The sequence below is a fragment of the Lissotriton helveticus genome, chromosome 2_1 (assembly GCF_964261635.1).
Source record: "Lissotriton helveticus chromosome 2_1, aLisHel1.1, whole genome shotgun sequence".
NCBI lineage: Eukaryota > Metazoa > Chordata > Amphibia > Caudata > Salamandridae > Lissotriton > Lissotriton helveticus.
Window position 1 is genome coordinate 1,755,697,455 of NC_136059.1, and position 20,020 is coordinate 1,755,717,474.

The window sequence follows — 20,020 nt, forward strand, 5'->3', positions numbered from 1 at the left end:
TCTGGGCATAATCAAGGGGCACCTTTCTGCCCTTTCACCTTCTTAAGGTCACCTGATCAGCCTTCCTTGTTCAAGTCCCCAATTGTAAATAGGTTTTTGAAGGGCATCACACACATGTTCCCTCCTTTTCCTTTCGTGATGCCCCAGTGGGACTTGAATCTTGTACTTACTTACCTAATGTGTGCTCCCTTTGAGCCGCTCCATAACTGTCCTCTCCGTCTTCTTACTTTGAAGACTGCTTTCCTGGTTGCCATCACCTCTGCCAGGAGAGTGAGTGAGCTCCAGGCTCTTTCTTCCACACCTCCTTTCCTCTCTGTTCATCCGGACAAGGTTGTGTTGCGGACAAGACCCTCTTTCCTGCCCAAGGTTGTCACGGCCTTCCACATCGCGCAGTCCATTACCTTGCCCACCTTCTTTCCGCCTCCGCATCCCTCGAAAGAGGAAGAGAGGCTCCACCGTCTGGACCCAAAACGTGCGCTCTCTTTCTATCTGGATCGCACACGCCAGTTCCGGGTGGATGACCAACTCTTTGTTGGTTACGTGGGCGCTAAGAAGGGAAAGGCGGTGCACAAGTGGACCATCTCTCGGTGGATCATATTGTGTATCCAGGCATTTTACTCCTTGGCGAAGAAGGAGCCCCCTGTGTGATTGAGGGCTCATTCCACTCGGGCCATGGCGACTACCACTGCCCTGGGCCGGGGCGTGCCCTTGCAGGACATTTGCCAGGCAGCTACGTGGGCCTTGCTGCACACGTTTGCAAGGGTAGTGAGACAAAATATCGAAATTAAAATATCAATATACAATAATATCGATGTTTTAATTTCGATGGTATAGAATATCGATGTCCAAAATATCGACAGACAGAATATCGTTTTTTTAAGGTATGTATGTTACAAATATCAAAATGTACTAATATCGAAATTTTGTTTATTGTTATGTATTTTATTATGTTGTTTATATGTTTGTTAAATATGTTTTGTAATGTATGTTTGAATATTAGTATATTTGTTTACATTTTGCGTTTTAGTATCAGAGCGGGTTGTGGGTTTATAGGGGAATAGGGTGGGAAGTAATTTAATAATAATTAATTAATTAATACATTTTTGTAAATATTTTTAATTATTAATTAATTGGTAATTAATTAATATTAATTAGTTAATTACATTAATTAGAGTTAATGTTTTAATATATGTAAATGTTTTTTTGTTTTTTTTTGTCCTCATTTGCCATTGCCCCCGTGCAAGAAACCACCGACCTCCGCTATGTGTCTATTTGTCCGTGGCCGAAGATTGAAAGATTGGCTAACAGACCGAGACACAAATACATTTTCTGGCAGAGGTGGAAAAACCAGCACAGAGCGGGCGACCTGCTATCCAACAGGGTATATAATAACCCGTTGGACCTCAATTTCACCGAGGAGAGCCATTGCGTTGAGGTCTTTGGAGCAGGGAACAGGCATAATCATAGGACCCGGGGGAAAAAAAAAAAAACCCGGAGATCCTAGCTCCATTGTACCAGGAGGTCCCAAAATGCAAGCTTTTTCCTGCTCCCAGATCTAGTCGAGTCGATCTTTGAGACTTCATAGAGGGACGTCAACCATCCCGAGTATGTAGGGGGTTTAGTATCCACCCAAAACCTGCAAATCTGTCTCCTTGCCAAAAGGATTGCAAAAAAGAGGAAAGATCTGGCCTGCCCGGAAATTTTTTCATCGATCCCAAAGATGATTAGAGGGAGAGTAATACTCAGTGTGGTGTTAAGTATAGAGTTCAGGGCATCCTTCACTTCCTCCCAGAACTGGCTGATAGCAAGACAATCCTTAAACATGTGCACATCTGATGCCTCTAATAAGTCACATTTATTGCATTTTTTCCCGGGACAAAACTTTGCCAGCTTTTGGGGTGAAAAGTATGCACGATGTAACGTGAAAAGGTGGTTTCGCCTCAACCATGCTGGCTTGACAGTCTTATACAATAAACTAAAAGAATCCAGCCACGTCTTTTCACAATTGGCACCCACCTCTCCTCCCCATAGCTCCCCGGCTAGATTGAAGTCTCCATCTATCTCTTCCAGGATTGCCCAGTACCAACAGGAGACCTCCTTTCCACCCTTTGATCTTGTCATTAATTGATTCTCCAAAGAGATGCCCAAAGGGACCCCCTTCCTACTCAGCGCCTGAGCCCAGCTAGTCAGCTGCATATGTTTGAATCTAGAGATATTTGGCCCTACTTTCTCTTGCAAGTCCTCCCATGATAGCATTGAGCCACTTGCCAGCAAATCTCCCCACTGCAACATTTCAGCCTCCTTTATTGGACTAGCCAGTCTGTCTTTAAGGCACGGTGGAGTGCCTGGCGAGTCCCACATAGGTGCTAGATTAGAAAAGTAGCAAAGCCCTATGCGCTTTCTTAACTTAGCCCAGCTTCTGGCCAATGATTGGAGAATTTTTAATTTTACTTTTTTTTTAAATTTCTGATCTCCAAACTTAAAGAGGAAGCTGTCCGGTGGAAGATCTGCTCCCTCTAACATGGCTCGAAACATCTCACCCCTAGAAGAGACTGAAGGTGTTTTTAAGAGCATTCTAGAAAAAGATAGCTGGAACGCCCATGCGTAGTACTGCAGGTCTGGTCGTGTTAAACCCCCTTTTTCCCTCCTTCTCCTCAGCTTCTTCCAGGCCAGTCTAGTAGCCCCATATATCCAAACAAAGGAGTTTAGCTCACGTTGGCAGGTATTTATTTGAGTAGTATCAAAAGCCAGGGGGATGGAATTAAACAGAAAAGTGTATTTTGGCAGGATAGACATCTTAATTAGGTTTGTCCTCCCCAAAATGGAGAGGGGGAGGTGAACCCATGCCTTTAGTTTTTTTTGGCATTCCTTATGTACTCGTTCTAAGTTCTGGGCGGCAATATTGCTGACGTCTTGGCTAATTATAATTACCAGATATCGCATGGAAGAAACAACATCAAGTTGGGTATTATTGATATTGCAAGCCATGATTTCCGTTTTGTTTGTATTAATTTCGTAACCGGAAAACTTGCCAAACTCCTCTGCCCGCTTAATTACCATTGGAAAAGCAGTATCCAGGTTTGATGTCATTATAAGAATGTCGTCAGCATATAGTGCTACCCGCTTTACCCACCCTCCAAAACTAAAAGGTAAAATATCAACCTCCTCTCTAAGAGTCTGAGCAAACTGCTCAATATAAAAGTTAAAGAGAAGAGGGGAGAGCGGGCAGCCCTGCCTCGTTCCCCTTGTGATACTAAAAGGCTCTGTCAAAGAGTTGTTAACAGATAGCCTAGCAGTTGGAGCTTTATATAGAAGAGCTATCATGCGACAAAAGCTATCAGGTAGATTACATTTTTTTAAGACCGCTGCCAGATAGGCCCAATTCACCCTATCAAAGGCCTTAGTTGCGTCCAGGGTAAAGACGGCCAACGGGAGAGAAAAAGTGGAGGCGATGTCGATAGCCCCGACTAGGTCATGTGTGTGGTCTGCTAAATTTCTGCCTTTAATAAAACCTCTTTGGTCCTCATGGATTATCGAGTTAACCACCCCCCCCAGCCTACTAGCCATAATACCAGTGAAGATTTTATAATCGCTATTGAGAAGCGCTATTGGGCGATATGAGCCACATTCCTTTAGATCTTTTCCTGGCTTTAGTATTAGGACTACAATGGCATCATTCCAAGACTTTGGGGGGGCCACTCCTTCCAAGAGAATACTATTAAAGAGAGTAGCTAGAACTGAGGTAATCTCCTCACTAAGTTCCCGATATAATTCCCCCGGCAAACCATCGGGGCCAGCCGCCTTCCCACGCTTCACTTGACCCATTGCCTTCTTGATTTCCTCTGCAGTAATCTCTGTGACCAGAGCCATGCTTTGTTCAGAGGAAAGCCTTGGCATAGAAATATTATCGAGCCAGGCATCTCTCCCCGCCTGATCATCCCAGATGCCCTCTTTGCAGATAGCCTGAAAAAAGTCCTGAAAAGCGCAACCTATGTCCAACTTTGAAAAACGGGGGACTGATTCCCCTTCTACCCTAATCTCCCTAATATAGTTCCGTGCTTTATCGGCTTTAGTTTTCCAGGCAAGAATCTTTCCAGCTGCCTCCCCAAACTCATATTGACCGTTTTTGCTCGCTTCCCACCTTCTAGCGACCCTAGCCTGTAAAAGGTTATCCAATTCAGATTTTAGTGTGGTTAATCTGTTTTGCTCCTACCCTGAACTAATATGGGCACCTGAGTTGTCCTCAATGTGTTTCATTTCTGCCTCCAGATTCTCAATACTTTCTTTATACTTTTTCCTTCTATAGGAGGCTCGGCTCATTATACAGCCCCTCCAAACAGCTTTTAAAGCATCCCACACAGTCGAAATATCGGCTGAACCTAAATTTATCTCCAAAAAATACTTGGTCTCTGATCGGAAGAAGGTAATTTCTTCCTCTTCCAATAGAATAGTGCGATCAAAGGACCAGGAGATATGGGTGTAGTGCTGACCTATTTTTAGTGTGAATATTATAGCAGAATGATCGGAAAGATGTGAAGGGAGATAACAAATGTCTTTTACTAGGTCATTAAGGCTGTAACTAAAAAGCACGTAATCGATCCTAGACAGATGCTTATATTTAAAGTTGCGGAAAGAGACCCCCAACTTGTCTCCCGCCCTTTCCCTCCAGACACCTGCCAGACCTATTTGCGACATTATTGTTAAAAGTATCTGCCTGGATTTAGAGAGTGCACAGGCTCTAGAGCTTGGAGACTTATCCAATTTTGGATTTAAAACGATATTAAAGTTGCCAGCCCAAATTACGGGGTCGTGAAAGGCTAGTAGATGGTCGCAAATAATATTCATGTAAGCTGGGTCGTCCTGGTTTGGGCCATAATACCCAACCAGGGTATATGGGAGGCCATCCAGCAAAACCTTTGCCAAAAGCCACCTACCACTCTTATCCTCCCTGAACTCAACTATTTGAGCCTTGGCCTGTTTCTTAAAAATAAATAAGACACCCCTAATATTTGCTGTTTGGTCTGTGCCCAAAAAGATGTCTATCCACTTTTCTTTCTTTAAAATCTCTAATGTTTCATTTTTGAGGAGATGTGACTCCTGAATGACAATGACCTGCGCCGGGGAATCTCTTAAATATTGAAAGATCTTTCTTCTTCTGCCCCCCGTACGCAGGCCGTTGACATTCCAGGATAAAAATTGTAACTATGTCATCCCATCACAATACTCCTCACTAGCCCATCCAGATTCCCTGAAGTTTTATTGTCATAGATTCTTTTGACTGGAAGTGCCCCGACCTTAATATCTCTAACCCTATTGGTGGTCAAACATAATTCTATTAAAGTGGTACGAGGACTCTGGCCTACGAGGAACTTTTGCATTTTTAACCCTAACCCTACCTCCCTACATGACAACCCCCCTCCCCCCCTGGAAAACCCTTCCCTACTTACACTGGACTGATGTATGGCCAGTTTTGCGCCCTCAGCCATCCATTCCTCCTTCTCTTCCCCCCCCACCGCCCTACCGCCAAACTATATCTTGACTAAAGTTTGCATGGTCTCACTCTATTTATGTGACTAGTGATTAGTTATCCATAGAAAAGAAAAGAAAAAAGGGGGGTAGCTTTACATGTTAAAAAAACATGCGAGATTCTTCAGTGATTCCAACATCTCGTCTGCCTCAAGAGGTGTTCTGAGATTGTGCATCTTGTTGTTGTACATTACTCTAAGAAAAGCAGGAAACCTCATCTGGACTGTGGCACCCAAGGCTCTGAATTCTTCCATCCTTTGCCCTAGCTCCCACTGTCGATCCAGCGTTGACTTCGATAGGTCCGAGCGAATGTCAGACTGGAAGTCCGGGCCTTTTACCGTTTTCATTTTTAGGGCAAGATTTAAAAAAAATTCCTTGAGTGCATAGGTAAGGAAGTTTATCAGAATTTTTCTGGGCTTAGATCTGCCAGGCTTTAGGCGTAAAGGGTCCCTATGGATCCTTTGGATGTCCTTCTCAAGGGTTTCCGTTGTCTCCTCCAGATTTAAAGCGCCCTTTAAGAGGCTCACCACGAAAGATTTAATATCACTCCCCTCTTTTCCCTCTGGAACTTTCAGGAGCCGGAGGTTATTTCTCCTTGAGTGGTTTTCCAAGGACTCAACCCTCTCACGGATCTCATTTCCCTCCCTTCGTAAAGATTGTATTTTTAGTTCGGCAGATCCCAATTTCTCTTTAAGCTCCTCAACGGTTCCTTCCAATGACTCTGTTCTCTCATTTAGCCGGTCGACTTTTTTTTCCAAGATGTCGCAGGCAGCCCTAATCTCTGTCTGGTTTTCAGATGAGACTAAGAATCCCATCCTTATGTCTGCCTTCAAAGAGGCCAACAACGTCTCAATTGAGGAGCAAGCTAGGGGAGTGTCGCCCCTATCCACAGACCCTCCAATCTCTGATGATGCTGCAAAAACTGCTGAAGTTTTGGGCCATAGGGGCGTTAGATGCCTCACCTAACTCAACCTGGCCAAATGTCGACGCCTCTACTTGGTCTGGTGGTGGTAGGGTAACAAGCACACAATTCTCCTGCGCCTGCTGGAGGCTTGCTGACTCGGCTACCTCAACTACCCCTGCCATCTGGGTTATTTCGGGGGTATTAGCTAAGGAAGCTGCTCGGGACTCAGGTGACACAGGTGACTCAGATGAATAAGGAGCTTTCTTAGTAGTTAACTGGCGGGTTAGCGCTAAGAGGTATGATGGATTTATTGTGGAGGGTGTCTCTTGATAATTTTGTTGGATATTTAAGACCTGAGGTAATACTTTGAAAAAGGAGCGCAGTGAGGGAGTGATACGCGATGATCTGACCTCTCCGCAAGCTTTTTTAGGGCCTTTTTTAGGGCCTGTTTTCTGCTTTGAGCTCCCCCCTTCGGCTGTCTCAAATGTCTCAGCTAGCTTGGTTCTACTTTTTGCTCCCCTTGCAGGGTCCCCTAAGTGGATCTCACTGGTCTCACTGTTATCTTCTGTCGCTATACCTTGGGGGGCATGAAAAACCTTGCCACTCCTCCCCATCCCCCTGCCTCTTTTGGACTTGTCTTTAGCCTGTCTGTTTATGCTCTTACCTTCCACTGGAAAAGTCCCGTCACCTACCACAGCTCCTTAGCCAGACCAGCATGAGCCCCCTTTATCGCCTCTTACAAATGCCTCAGTCCCACAGCCAGTCTCTCCTTTGCCAGCTCCAGCTCCAGCTCCAGTGTCGAAAACTGCAGATAATCCGACCCTCGAGACCCCCGAGGCTTTATTTGCAGCTGAAGTATCCGAAGAAGTGACCACGGTGGTAAAGAAGTCACCTATGCACGGCTCACGGGCAGCAGACTTGCACTGCTTTGCACAGCCCTCGCCTGTGCCTGTGCTTGTGCTGACTCTGCCAGGACTTCCCCGCAGGAGACTACGGGCTGCCGCGCTGCGGCCCTGCCTCAACTCCACGGCTGGGAACTCCCAGCGCTGTGGCAGGGAGAGACCGGGAGCGAGAGCGGAAGCCAAATCTTTAAAGGGCATTTAGAGGGAAACCTGCACTGTACAGCACCGAAAGAAGGTAGAATATATCATCTCCGCACATTCCGGCATCGACATCCCCACACTGTTAGAAAGGCGGCATAGCGGGGAGGAAGGAAGACGGAGGTTTCAGGCGAAGGCGCGCGCTCCCGCTCAGCCCGCGGGCGCCATGTTTTCCCCTGCCCTAAAATCAAGTGTAGTACTCGTTTTCATAAATTTTTGTTATTGTTAAGTTAATTTACTAATTAATATTATTTAATTACCAATTAAATAATTAACAATTCATTTTTGTTATTGTTAATTAATTAATTGGTAATTAAATAATATTAATTAGTAAATTAACTTAATTAGAGTTAATGTGCTAATATATATAATTTGTTGTTATTGTTAATTAATTGGTAATTAAATAATATTAATTATTTAATTAAATTAATTAGAGTTAATGTGCTAATATAATAAATGTTTTTGTTATTGTTAATTAATAATTAATTGGTAATTAAATAATATTAATTATTTAATTAAATTAATTAATGTGCTAATATATTTAATGTTTTTGTTATTGTTAATTAATAATTAATTGGTAATTAATAATTATTAAATGATTAAATGATGTGATTTATTTATGTGTAGTGGGTTGTGTGTTTATAGGGGGATAGGGTGTGATATAATTAAATGTAAATAATTAAAGAGAATGTATTTATTTGTTGGTATTTATTGTTAATTAATTAGTAATTAATATGTGTTAATTAGTTCATTTATAATTACATCAATTTAGTCATATTAATTGTTATTAATTGAAATTTATATTAATTGTGTTTTTTTGTATGTTTAGTGTGTTGTGTGTTAAAGGGGGAGTAGTGTGGGAAGTAATTTTAACCCCCATGCTATCCAACGCTTTCCCTACTGTTGCACGCTCTGGAGTGGGAATAGTAATGTAAACCCTACGCTATCCAACGCTTTCCCTACTGTTGCACCCTCTGGAGTGGGAATAGTAATTTTTACCCCTACGCTATCCAACGCTTTACCTACTGTTGCACCCTCTGGAGTGGGAATAGTAATTTTTACCCCTACGCTATCCAACGCTTTCCCTACTGTTGCACCCTCTGTAGTGGGAATAGTCATTTTTATCCCTACGCTATCCAACGCTTTCCCTACTGTTGCACCCTCTGGAGTGGGAATAGTAATTTTTACCCCTACGCTATCCAACGCTTTCCCTACTGTTGCACCCTCTGGAGTGTGAATAGTATTTTTTACCCCTACGCTATCCAACGCTTTCCCTACTGTTGCACCCTCTGGAGTGGGAATAGTAATTTTTACCCCTACTCTATCCAACGCTTTCCCTACTGTTGCACCCTTTGGAGTAGGAATAGTTATTTAAACCCCTACGCTACCCAACGCTTTCCCTACTGTTTCACCCTCTGGAGTGGGAATAGTAATTTTTACCCCTACGCTATCCAACGCTTTCCCTACTGTTGCACCCTCTGGAGTGGGAATAGTCATTTTTACCCCTACGCTATCCAACCCTTTCCCTACTGTTGCACCCTCTGGAGTGGGAATAGTCATTTTTACCCCTACGCTATCCAACGCTTTCCCTACTGTTGCACTCTCTGGAGTGGGAATAGTAATTTAAACCCCTATGCCACACAACGCTTTCCCTACTGTTGCACCCTCTGGAGTGGGAATAGTAATTTTTACCCCTACGCTATCCAACGCTTTCCCTACTGTTGCACCCTCTGGAGTGGGAATAGTCATTTAAACCCCTACGCTATCCAACGCTTTCCCTACTGTTGCACCCTCTGGAGTGGGAATAGTAATTTTTACCCCTACGCTATCCAACGATTTTCCTACTGTTGCAATATGTGGAGTACGTATATATATTAATTTATATGTAGAGTTTTTAATTTATTTTAAAATTATATGTATTAGTTATAATTTTTTAAATATGTTTTAATGTTTTTATTTAATATTTGTAAATTTATATGTATTTTTAAAATATGTTTACATTATTAGTAATACATTTAAAAATACGATATTTTTAATTTCGATATTTTTGTACTACGATATTAAATTTTCGATATTTTTGTACTTACCTTTATGAAGATATAACTCCGATATTTTTGACTTCGATATTTTTGTGTCGATATTTTTGTATGTAGATATTCTGTCTGTCGATATTATGTCATAGATTTGTTTGCAAGACACTACTGCCTGGACTGCCAAGTCCGGAGGGAAGGCTTCTTTGGCCGTTCCGTCCTCCAGGACTTTCTGGTGTGATCATTGGTTTGCAGACCCACCACCGGGATTGGTATTGCTGGGGTATCTATTCTAAGGTAAGGAATCTATCACTAACGCGTCTATTTCAGATGCACAAGTTACTACTTGTGTAACGATATATCTGTAAGAGACATTAGATAGTGATAGATTCCTTACCGACCCACCCATCCTCCCCGTTCTGCGAACCGATATCTAGGGTTAAGGTCATCCCCTTTCAGGGCCCTAGTTTCATGGCACCAGTGTTGGTTCTATCATGGCTCTGCGTATCTGGCGCGGAAAAGCTGTGTATCAGTACTGACGCCAGCGCGCATGGGTGGTGTCTAATTACTCCGACGACGTCATTCCGGCGCTAACAACGCTGACGACGGACGCGGAGCCGCGGACGACGCCTGCCAGCGCGCAGGATTATTGCTACGCAAAAAAATTCCAGATCCAGTCTGACGCCTGGGGATATTCTAAGGTAAGGAATCTATCACAAACTAATGTCTCTTACAGATATATCGTTACACAAGTAGTAACTTGTGTGTTAGGGTTTTATAGATTGCTGAGATAACTCTAGAAAAATGTTGCCCCAAATTACATTTCTCTAGTATCTTATTTAAAAAAGCCCAATTCACCCGATCAAACGCTTTCGTAGCGTCCAGTGTGATAATGGCTAATGGTAGTTTATATAGAGTTGCAAGATCAATAGCGCCGACCAGATTGTAAATTAAATCTTGCATCCCTCTCCCTCTCACAAAACCCTTTTGGTCCTGATGTAACAAACCACTCATATTGCCATTCAACCTCTCTGCTAAGACCTTGACAAAGATTTTATAATCAAGGTTAAGCAGAGAGATCGGTCTATACGAATCACACTGAGGCTTAGATGGTTTTAATATCAAGGCCACTGTAGCCTCACCCCAAGAGGGAGGCATAGATCCTCCTTTCTCCAAAATATGGGAAAACAGTTTTTCCATTACTGGGATCAAAACTTCAGCTAAAGATTTACATAGCTCGGCCGGTAGGCCATCTGGTTCTGGTGTTTACCTTACTTGCCGGATTCTATTGCTTTCTTGATCTCATACTGAGATATAGGTGCCGGACTCCTGTAGACATTGAAGAAGCTTTTTGAAAACCTTTTGAAGCAGCCTACAGGGAAGCATTTAACCCACAGAAAAGCACAATAGAATCGTGGCTTCAGCGTTACCCGTTAAAGAAAATTAGTGATGAGGCCTCTAATAACTTCAATAAACTTTATTATCATTTTATTTTTCATCTCTGGGGCTTTTTCTGGGCATTTCGGTTAGTTGGGGGGACTCTCCTCTGCTCAAACGGAGAAGCTGCCCCTGCTGCAAAGAAAGCAGACAGAAAGTTTAAGCATTCCATTTTTGTCTCTCGGATTCAAAGTCTGAGAATTAACAAGCAGATGTCCACTATCCTTCCCTTATATAGTTCCACTCCACCTGCCCAGAAAAGGACTGTTAGGGCCAGATGTACTATAATACTGGTTGCAATAAGAGTTTGCAAATTGCAAACTGTCTTTTCTCGAACAGCAATATATTTTGCGAACTGACCTATTGTGACCAAATGTATTAATAGGCCGACTCGCCAAATAAGGAAACGGAGGCAGACATAAAACAATTTGCATAATTATTATTCATTAGGAAGGGCACAAATTGTGACTTGAGCCAACATCTCCACTTGGCTACATTCACAATAATGGTGGCCTGCAAGGTTCAGCAGACTGCTATCCCTTTAAATGTTATTTAAATACTAGCAGCCTGTCTCAACGTTGTCCGGGTATGAAATAGAATGTGTGTAATGTGTGTATTCAGATACGGTCATTCACGTGTCCCCCGCCTGATGCCCAGCTACAGCCCTGGTTCATGTTAGCAGGCGTGTGTCCCCCCACTTGAGGCCCAGCTGCAGCCCTGGTTCATGTTAGCAGGTACATGTAATTAGTGTAGTGATCCGCCGCCTGAGCCCGGCTACAGCCCTGGCTGATGTTAGCAGGCGCGTGTAATTTGGTTTAATGTGATAGTTCGGTGACAGCGTGCATGAGAGGCTGCAGTAATTGTCCCCGCAGGTACGCTCAGTCGCGCGTGCCCCCGCTTGAGGGCCAGCGGCGACCGTCTAACAATTAGAATTGTGTGAGTCTTGAATGATTGTTTCCCGCTGTTCTTATTTTTTTATGACCCACACCGACGCTCTTCGGCCCGAATGCTTTTTAGACGCACCCAGGCCAAACGACACACTGCGCTCGGCCCTTTCAGACGCACCCAGGCCAAGGCACACACTGCATTCGGCACCCCCAGTATGTGTGAGACAGCGGGCAGTCCCCCAAGGGAGTCTTGCGAATGGTTACTACCCATGCTTCGAGGTGAACGCCTTTGTGACGCCCCCAGCACACGGCCACAGCAGACGATCTGAATAATGTACGACCCAGCTGGCATGAAGTGCGGAACGTAGCTCACACCCCCAGCGTTTGTCACGCCCCCAGCATGCCCCATGATGCATCGCAATTGCGTAATTGGTGCTTCACATGGCATGAAGGGTGGACACATGCCCACAACGCAGACACACGCCCACAGCGTTTGTCACGGCCCCAGCGTGTCATGCCCCCAGCGGGCCCCTTGATGCAGCGCAATTACGACTCACATGGCATGAAGGGCGGAACGTACCACACGCCCCCAGCGTTTGTCATGCCCCCAGCACACGTCCACAGCAGAACGCAGACACGCCCACAATGGACTACTTTGGTGGCACGGTTCTTTTACCTTTTAAATGTATATGGTGGCTGTCTGCATAGCCTATGTCCTTCTGCTGCAACTGCCCTTTCCAACGCTGTGTTGGGTGTTGTGTTTGGTGCTGTTGTTACTGAGATTACCCGCCTCAAAGGTTTGGGCTCTCTCTTTATAATATTAGTATGGACTTCTTTTTTTAAACAGCGCGAAGGAAGGAAATGAGGAATAAGGTGCCTTAATGAAGGAGCTGGAGCAAACGTAGGATTTGATTGTGGAGGGGAATATATATTTGGCTTCGAAGAAGACCGACCAGGTTGAAACACGTTAGCTATATAAATTTCACCTTGAAAAAACTGACTGTAGTGTGGGCTTTACTTGCACTGATGCGCGAGTGCTGTTCATATATCTATCTATCTATCTACCTATCTATCTATCTATCTATCTATCTATCTATCTATCTATCCATCTATCTATCTATCTATCTATATTTATATATATATATATATATATATATATATATATATATATATATATATATATATATATATATATATATATATATATATATATATATATATTCACTGAAAAAATCATAGGTTTCAGTCCTGATATAGTTAGGAATTAGCATTTATAAAGCCTTAGAAATTCACTGAAAAAATCATAGGTTTTATAGTTAGCTGGACATTTCACTCGTACAAAACCTATGAAATTCCTCCGATATAGTTAGTTGTACTCACTATATCTTGCGCGCCCGCAATCCACTGCTGATGATGTCACATATTACATCATTCATGACATGTTCAGTGACATCACTGATGACATCTCAAATGCCATCACTGATGACATCACTGATGACATCATCCAGTGAATGTGGTTTGGTTCGTTATTTAAATATGTATTATACATATAGCAATTTGCATTGAAGAATGAGTGGATATATAAATATAAATATCTGGATGGAGGATTTAGTAACAGTGTGATTGATTGTTTACTTGACTAATTTGAAGTGTCTCACTAAATATATTGGATAGTGACTAAACTGTGTGACCATCTGTATCACTTTGTCAGTTATTGTATAAACTGCTTCTACAGTTGGTTACTAGCTATTTGAAAGTCTTTGTTAGTTATTGATTAGTTAACTGAGTATTTGTATGGGAGAGTGAATGTGTGTGTGGTTCGGTGGGGGGTGTGTGATTGTCCAAAGATGTGTGAATAGTTGATTGAGTAGGTATATGAAGTTAAAACTACATGTTATAACAGTTGTTTGTGTGAGTGAATATTTTTATGGGTGTGGCGATGAGCAAATATGTCTCTCAATGGTACATTTCCAACAAAGTAGAAAAATAAAAGACAGTGTTTTTGTCAGTTGTTGTTTATAAATAAGTATACATAAGACTCAGTGATTGTATGAGTGACTATATGGATAACTGTCTACTTGTAATAGTGATATAACACACTAACTATGAGTTACTATCTATATGAATAGATAAAGAGGTGTTTGTATAAGTGTATAGCTAAGTAAATGTAAGTGTGATCCATTGTTTGCATGAGTGATTAGGATGTGTGCTGGTGTGTAATGTCGATATAGGTGTATAAGTATATTTGATAGTGTTCTATTGATCATTGACTGCATGTATGAGTGAATCTATAGGTAAGTGATTAGATGTGTGTAAAGATCTAGGAATCACTGAGTGGGTTTTTAGAAACTTGTATTGGTGTGTCAATGGATTCGAATATGGTACTCTGTATTTTACAGTGAGTGATGAAAGGTTATACTAGTGTATGATGAGGTGTATCTAATTGTCACGTGGATGATGTCATCAGTGGCGTCATCAGTGACGTCATTTGAGATGTCACTGACCATGTCATGAATGATGTAATATGTGACATCATCAGTAAGTATGGGCACAAAATCCGCTCCGCTTGCGAAATTTGCACATTTTTGGCAATTTCGCGATCCGCGAATCTCGCGAAATTGCCGAAAAATGTGCGAATTTGCGAGCGGGCGGATTTTTTTTTTTGGGCCCCAGGAACCATAGTTAAGGCATGTGCTGGAGTTGAAGCTAACTTTGTAACCATTTTAGAATGGCGCCGGCAAGCTGCCAGAGTGCTTGCTGGTGCCATTCTAAAATGGTTACAAAGTTAGCTTCAACTCGGGCACCTGCCTTAACTCTGTAAGTGCTTCCTGTGGGCCAAAAATTAAACCTCAACAGGAAGCACTTACAGATATAAATAAAGCAGCTGCCCGAGTTGAAGCTCAAATTCAGTAACGTTTTAATCAGCCCAAAAGCATTAGTGAGCACGGTCGAGGCTGGGCAAGTGTGCTTTAGCCCCATATCTGCCATCGGAAATTAGCTGTAATACCCGAGGGAGGTCTTTGCATCCCTGAGTTTCTCGAGCGCAATCCCCGTTCCTGTGACCAGGAGGCTGCTTTCTCCTGACCTGCTGACCTGCTCGCTCTCTGACCCTTTATACACAAGAGGCATGTGAACACGCATAGAAGCCCCGCACCACACACTAGCGGTATCAAACATCTTCCCGCCCTTTCCCAACTATGATGGACAGCTCACTCAAGGGACCTCGGCACCTTTTGGCGCTGTGGCAAAGTTACAGGCACACATGGTCAGTGGAGACAAATCTTCTGGCCCTACGCAGCTCCAGTGTAGGAAAAGCACTATCATTTACCCTACGAGGTAGCACTTACTGGATTAGCCAGTAGTACTCCAGATGAGTAGAGGTATTGCACAAAACGGTGGCATCTTCGTGGATAACTATGCAGGGCAGGATTCATTCTGGCACCAAGCTCCTGTCACAAAAATTAAACCTCAACAGGAAGATATAAATAAAGCAGGTGCCTGGATTAAAGCTGAAATTCAGTAACGTTTTATCAGCCCAAAAGCATTAGTGAGCACGGTCGAGGCTGGGCAAGTGTGCTTTAACCCCATATCTGCAGTCGAAAATATGCTGTAATACCCGAGGGAGGTCTTTGCATCCCTGAGTTTCTCGAGTGCAATCCCCGTTCCTGTGACCAGGAAGCTGATTTCTCCTCACCTGCTGCCCTGCTCGCTCTCTGACCCTTTATACGCAAGAGGCATGTGAACACGCATAGAAGCCCGCACCACACACTAGCGGTATCAAACGTATTCCCGCCCTTTCCCAACTATGATGGACAGCTCACTCAAGGGACTTCGGCGCCTTTTGGCGCGGTGGCAAAGTTACAGGCACACATGGTCAGTGGAGAAAAATCTTCTGGCCCTTTACGCAGCTGCAGTGTAGGAAAAGGACAATACATTTACCCAACGATGTAGCACTTACTGATTAGCCAGTAGAAAGTACTCCAGTTGAGTAGATAGAAATCGCAAAAAAATCCACTATTTCGTGGTAAAATCCACGAATTCGTGGACTTTTTTGAGATGCCGCGTAAATTCGCGGACCGCACATCCGCAAAATTCGCCCATACTTAATCATCAGCAGTGGATTGTGGGCACGCGGGATATAGTGAGTACAACTAACTATATCGGAGGAATTTCAATGGTTTTGTACGAGTGAAATGTCCAGCTAACTATAACACCCCTAAAACCTATGGTTTTTTATGTGAATTTCTAAGCTTTTTTAAATGCTAATTCCTAACTGTATGTTTTTTTCAATGAATTTCAAAGGTTTTTTTAAATGCTCATTCCTAACTATTTTAGGCCTGAAACCTATGGTTTTTTAAGTGAATTTCGAAGGTTTTGTAAATGACAATTTTTAAATGTATTAATTGTTATATATATTTTTTTGATACTGATTTACTACATTTTTTAAACTAATTCTTTTTAGAAATTTTATTTTTTAAATTACATTATTATTACATTATACATTACTTTACAAAATATACTTTCTCAGAATGAAATACTTTAGTTTAAATACTTTGCAAATAGGCAATAGACTTTTAAGTACAGTCGTTTCAGTTGTTGCAATGGGCAACACAATTTCAAACTCAGTGCAACATTGACCTCCATGTGAATTTCTAGTTAAATGCAATTAGTTACTTATGGATTACTTTTCTAACCACAGGAGTGGATCCTAGATACAGTCCTTGGACACCTCCTGTAAACGGTTGAGTAAAAGCGTTTTAGTTACAGTAGTGATTTTTAAGGAATATTATTGTATTTTAAAAGTTCTCACTTAAAAATGTTTTCACATAGAATCACCAATGTTATCCCATGGCGGGAAATTCCTTTAGCAGGTAAGTAGTGCTATTGTCACTTTTTCTTACTCAGTGGTGGATCCTGGATCCAGCACTGGTGCATCTCCTGTAAACAGTTGAAAGAATGTGTTTAAGTCATACAGGCAATTTTTTAGGAATATTTTCAGTTTGTGAAAATAGACACTTAGAAACTTTTCTGGTGAAAACCAGACAATGGATTCCTATGGAAGGAAATACAAGTTACTGGTAAGTATGGTTAGAATTACTTTTCAAGGTCAGGGCTGAGCTAAAAGATAAAGCACTGGGTTCTCTCGTGATAACAGGTGAGTAAATCGGAATTTGTTGTTCGGATGATTTTTGGTGAATATTTTAAAGTTCCAAAACTCCACACACAGAAGGATTTCCCAGTGAAACCAGTCAATGTTAGCCTATGGAAAGAAATTCAAGTTACTGGTAAGTATGGTTAGAATTGCTTTTCATGATTAGTACTGGGCTCAAAGATGCAGCACTGAGGTCTCTCCTGATAACAGGTGAGTAAATCGGAATTCATAGTTCTGCTGATTTTATAGGAATATTTTATAGTTCCAAAACTCGAAACTTAGAAGAATTTCCAAGTGAAACCAGTCAATGTTACCCTATGGAAGGAAATTCACTTAGCAAGTAAGTAGTGTTATCGTTACCTTTTCTTACTCAGTGGTGGATCCTGTATCCAGCACTGCTGAATCTCCTATAAACAGTTGAAAGAATGCATTTAAGTCATACAGGCAATTGTTGAAGAATATTTTTAGTTTTTGAAAACAGACACTTAGAAACTTTTCTGCTGAAAACCAGACAATGGATTCCTATGGAAGGAAATACAAGTTACTGGTAAGTATGGTTAGAATTACTTTTCAAGGTCAGTGCTGAGCTAAAAGATGCAGCACTAGGTTCTCTCCTGATAACAGGTGAGTAAATCGGAATTCGTTGTGCGGATGATTTTAGGTGAATATTTTAAAGTTCCAAAACTCCACACTTAGAAGAATTTCCAAGTGAAACCAGTCAATGTTAGCCTATGGAAGGAAATTCAAGTTACTGATAAGTATGGTTAGAATTACTTTCATGATTAGTACTGGGCTCAAAGATGCAGCACTGAGGTCTCTCCTGATAACAGGTGAGTACATCGGTATTTGTAGGTCTGCTGATTTTATAGGAATATTTTAAAGTTCCAAAGCTCCACACTTAGAAGAATTTCCAAGTGAAACCAGTCATTGTTACCCTATGGAAGGAAATTCACTTAGCAAGTAAGTAGTGTTATTGTTACCTTTTCTTACTCAGTGGTGGTGTAAACAGTTGAAAGACTGCCTTTAAGTCATACAGGCAATTTTTAAAGAATATTTTTAGTTTTTGAAAATTCTGGCCCGTAGACCCCATCCCCTGGGCCGTTTCGTTTTTTTTTAGTTTCATTTTTTTTTTAGAGGGGGGCCGCGTGGCCCCCCCCCCCCCCGGGGCTACTACTAGCCCCGGGGACAGCATTCCCCGAGCCTGGCCCTCTTCGTTGGGGACCGTGGGGTTGTCCCCAATCGCCCCACAGTTCCACCAGCTCCCCGACGCCTGCGGGACCCGGCATTGCTTTTCCATATGGGGAGCAGCTAACATGCTGCTCCCCATATGGAAAAGCAATTTGCTTTGCTTCATTGAAGCAAGAGCAGGTTTCCCATTCAGCAGTTCAACAGTTATAGTGACCTGAGCTAACTATAACTTACGGCCCGCAATGCACTGCTTATGACCTCACATATTGCATCACTCATGACATGCTCAGTGACATCACTGGTGACATCTCAAATGACAATGATGAGAGTATCTGTAAAGGTGTAAGAGTGCCTCTATAGGTAATTGAGTGGCTGTGACAGCGTCTGTATAGGTCTAAGTGTGTGTGTAAAGCAGGGTCTGTATGATATATGAGTGTGTGGGTGAGTGTCTGTATGGTTATGTTAGTGGGTATGAGAGTGTCTGTATGGGCATAGGTGTGGGTGTAACAGTGTCTGTATGGGTATGTAAGTCACTGTGAGAGTCTCTGTATTTTTTTTGTCACTCGAGATCCATGGCCCCATCATGGATTTACACGGGGGCCGCTCTGAGCCGATGATGATCCACAGATCTCACGAGGGGCAAAAATGTGTATGTGTATTTTTGACCCAGTACACATGCTTGCCCCTCATTATTAACATACACAAGGGGTCAGGAAAGCTCTAACCTGGACCCTTAACTTAATATTCAACCAACTTCCCGCCCTGGAGACCATTTCTCAACATATAAAATGATAGTTGCAACTTTTCTGTGAAGGTGCGACCAGCCAATCAAAATATTGCTTTGGCACACGCAGGTCTGTGGATTCCCCACAAGTAAATCTGCAGAGGATACGTGTCCCTAGATAAACAAATTTGGTCTTCAATTAATATCTCTAAAACCACTGAACGGATTTATTCCAAATCACAAAAAGCATGCTTTCTGGACCAAGAGCTAGCTTTCTGCCATAATTGGTATAATTCCGTTCAGTTGTTCAGGCTGCAGTCGCATTCAAAATCTCCATGGGAATTAACAGAAGGAAAACGCTTTTTGGGCCCCCCATTTTTTCTTAACCACCACTTGTCAGATCACCCTGAAACCTTCCAGACATCAGCTGAAGTGAGTGTTAAATTGTTTGGGAAAATTCTGTGAAGGTTCATCAATTGACTACAAAGATATAGGCACATCAATAAAGCTTTTACTGAAAGAAAACCAAAGGTTGCAGGGACATTATAGTAAGAAATTAGAATTAAAAAAACCTGAAAAATTCACTGGCAAAAACAAAGGTTACAGGGACATTGTAGTTAGGGAATGAAATAAAAAAAAACGTAACAATTCACTGAGAAACCCAAAGGTTACGTAGACATCATAGTTAGGCTCATGTTTCACTTGTGTAAAACAAGTTAAATTCAGCAGTTCTTGTTAGCTGAGCTAACTATAACTCATGCCCCTGCAATGCACTGCTTATGACCTCACATATTACATCACTCATGACATGGTCAGTGACATCACTGATGACATCTCCAATGAGATTACCGATGACATCACTAATGACATCATCCAGTGACTGTGTGAACTGTTACGACAAAAAATGGTGGCTTGCATGCTCACTACTATAGTGACAATTTGAGGATATTATTAATATGAAGCCACACTCACTAAGAGACAGTGTAATCCTAATCATGCAGTAACGGCGTACATTAAGTATATACAGGTTTAATGATATGTAAGTCTGTTGTCCCTCACCATGAAAATGCTT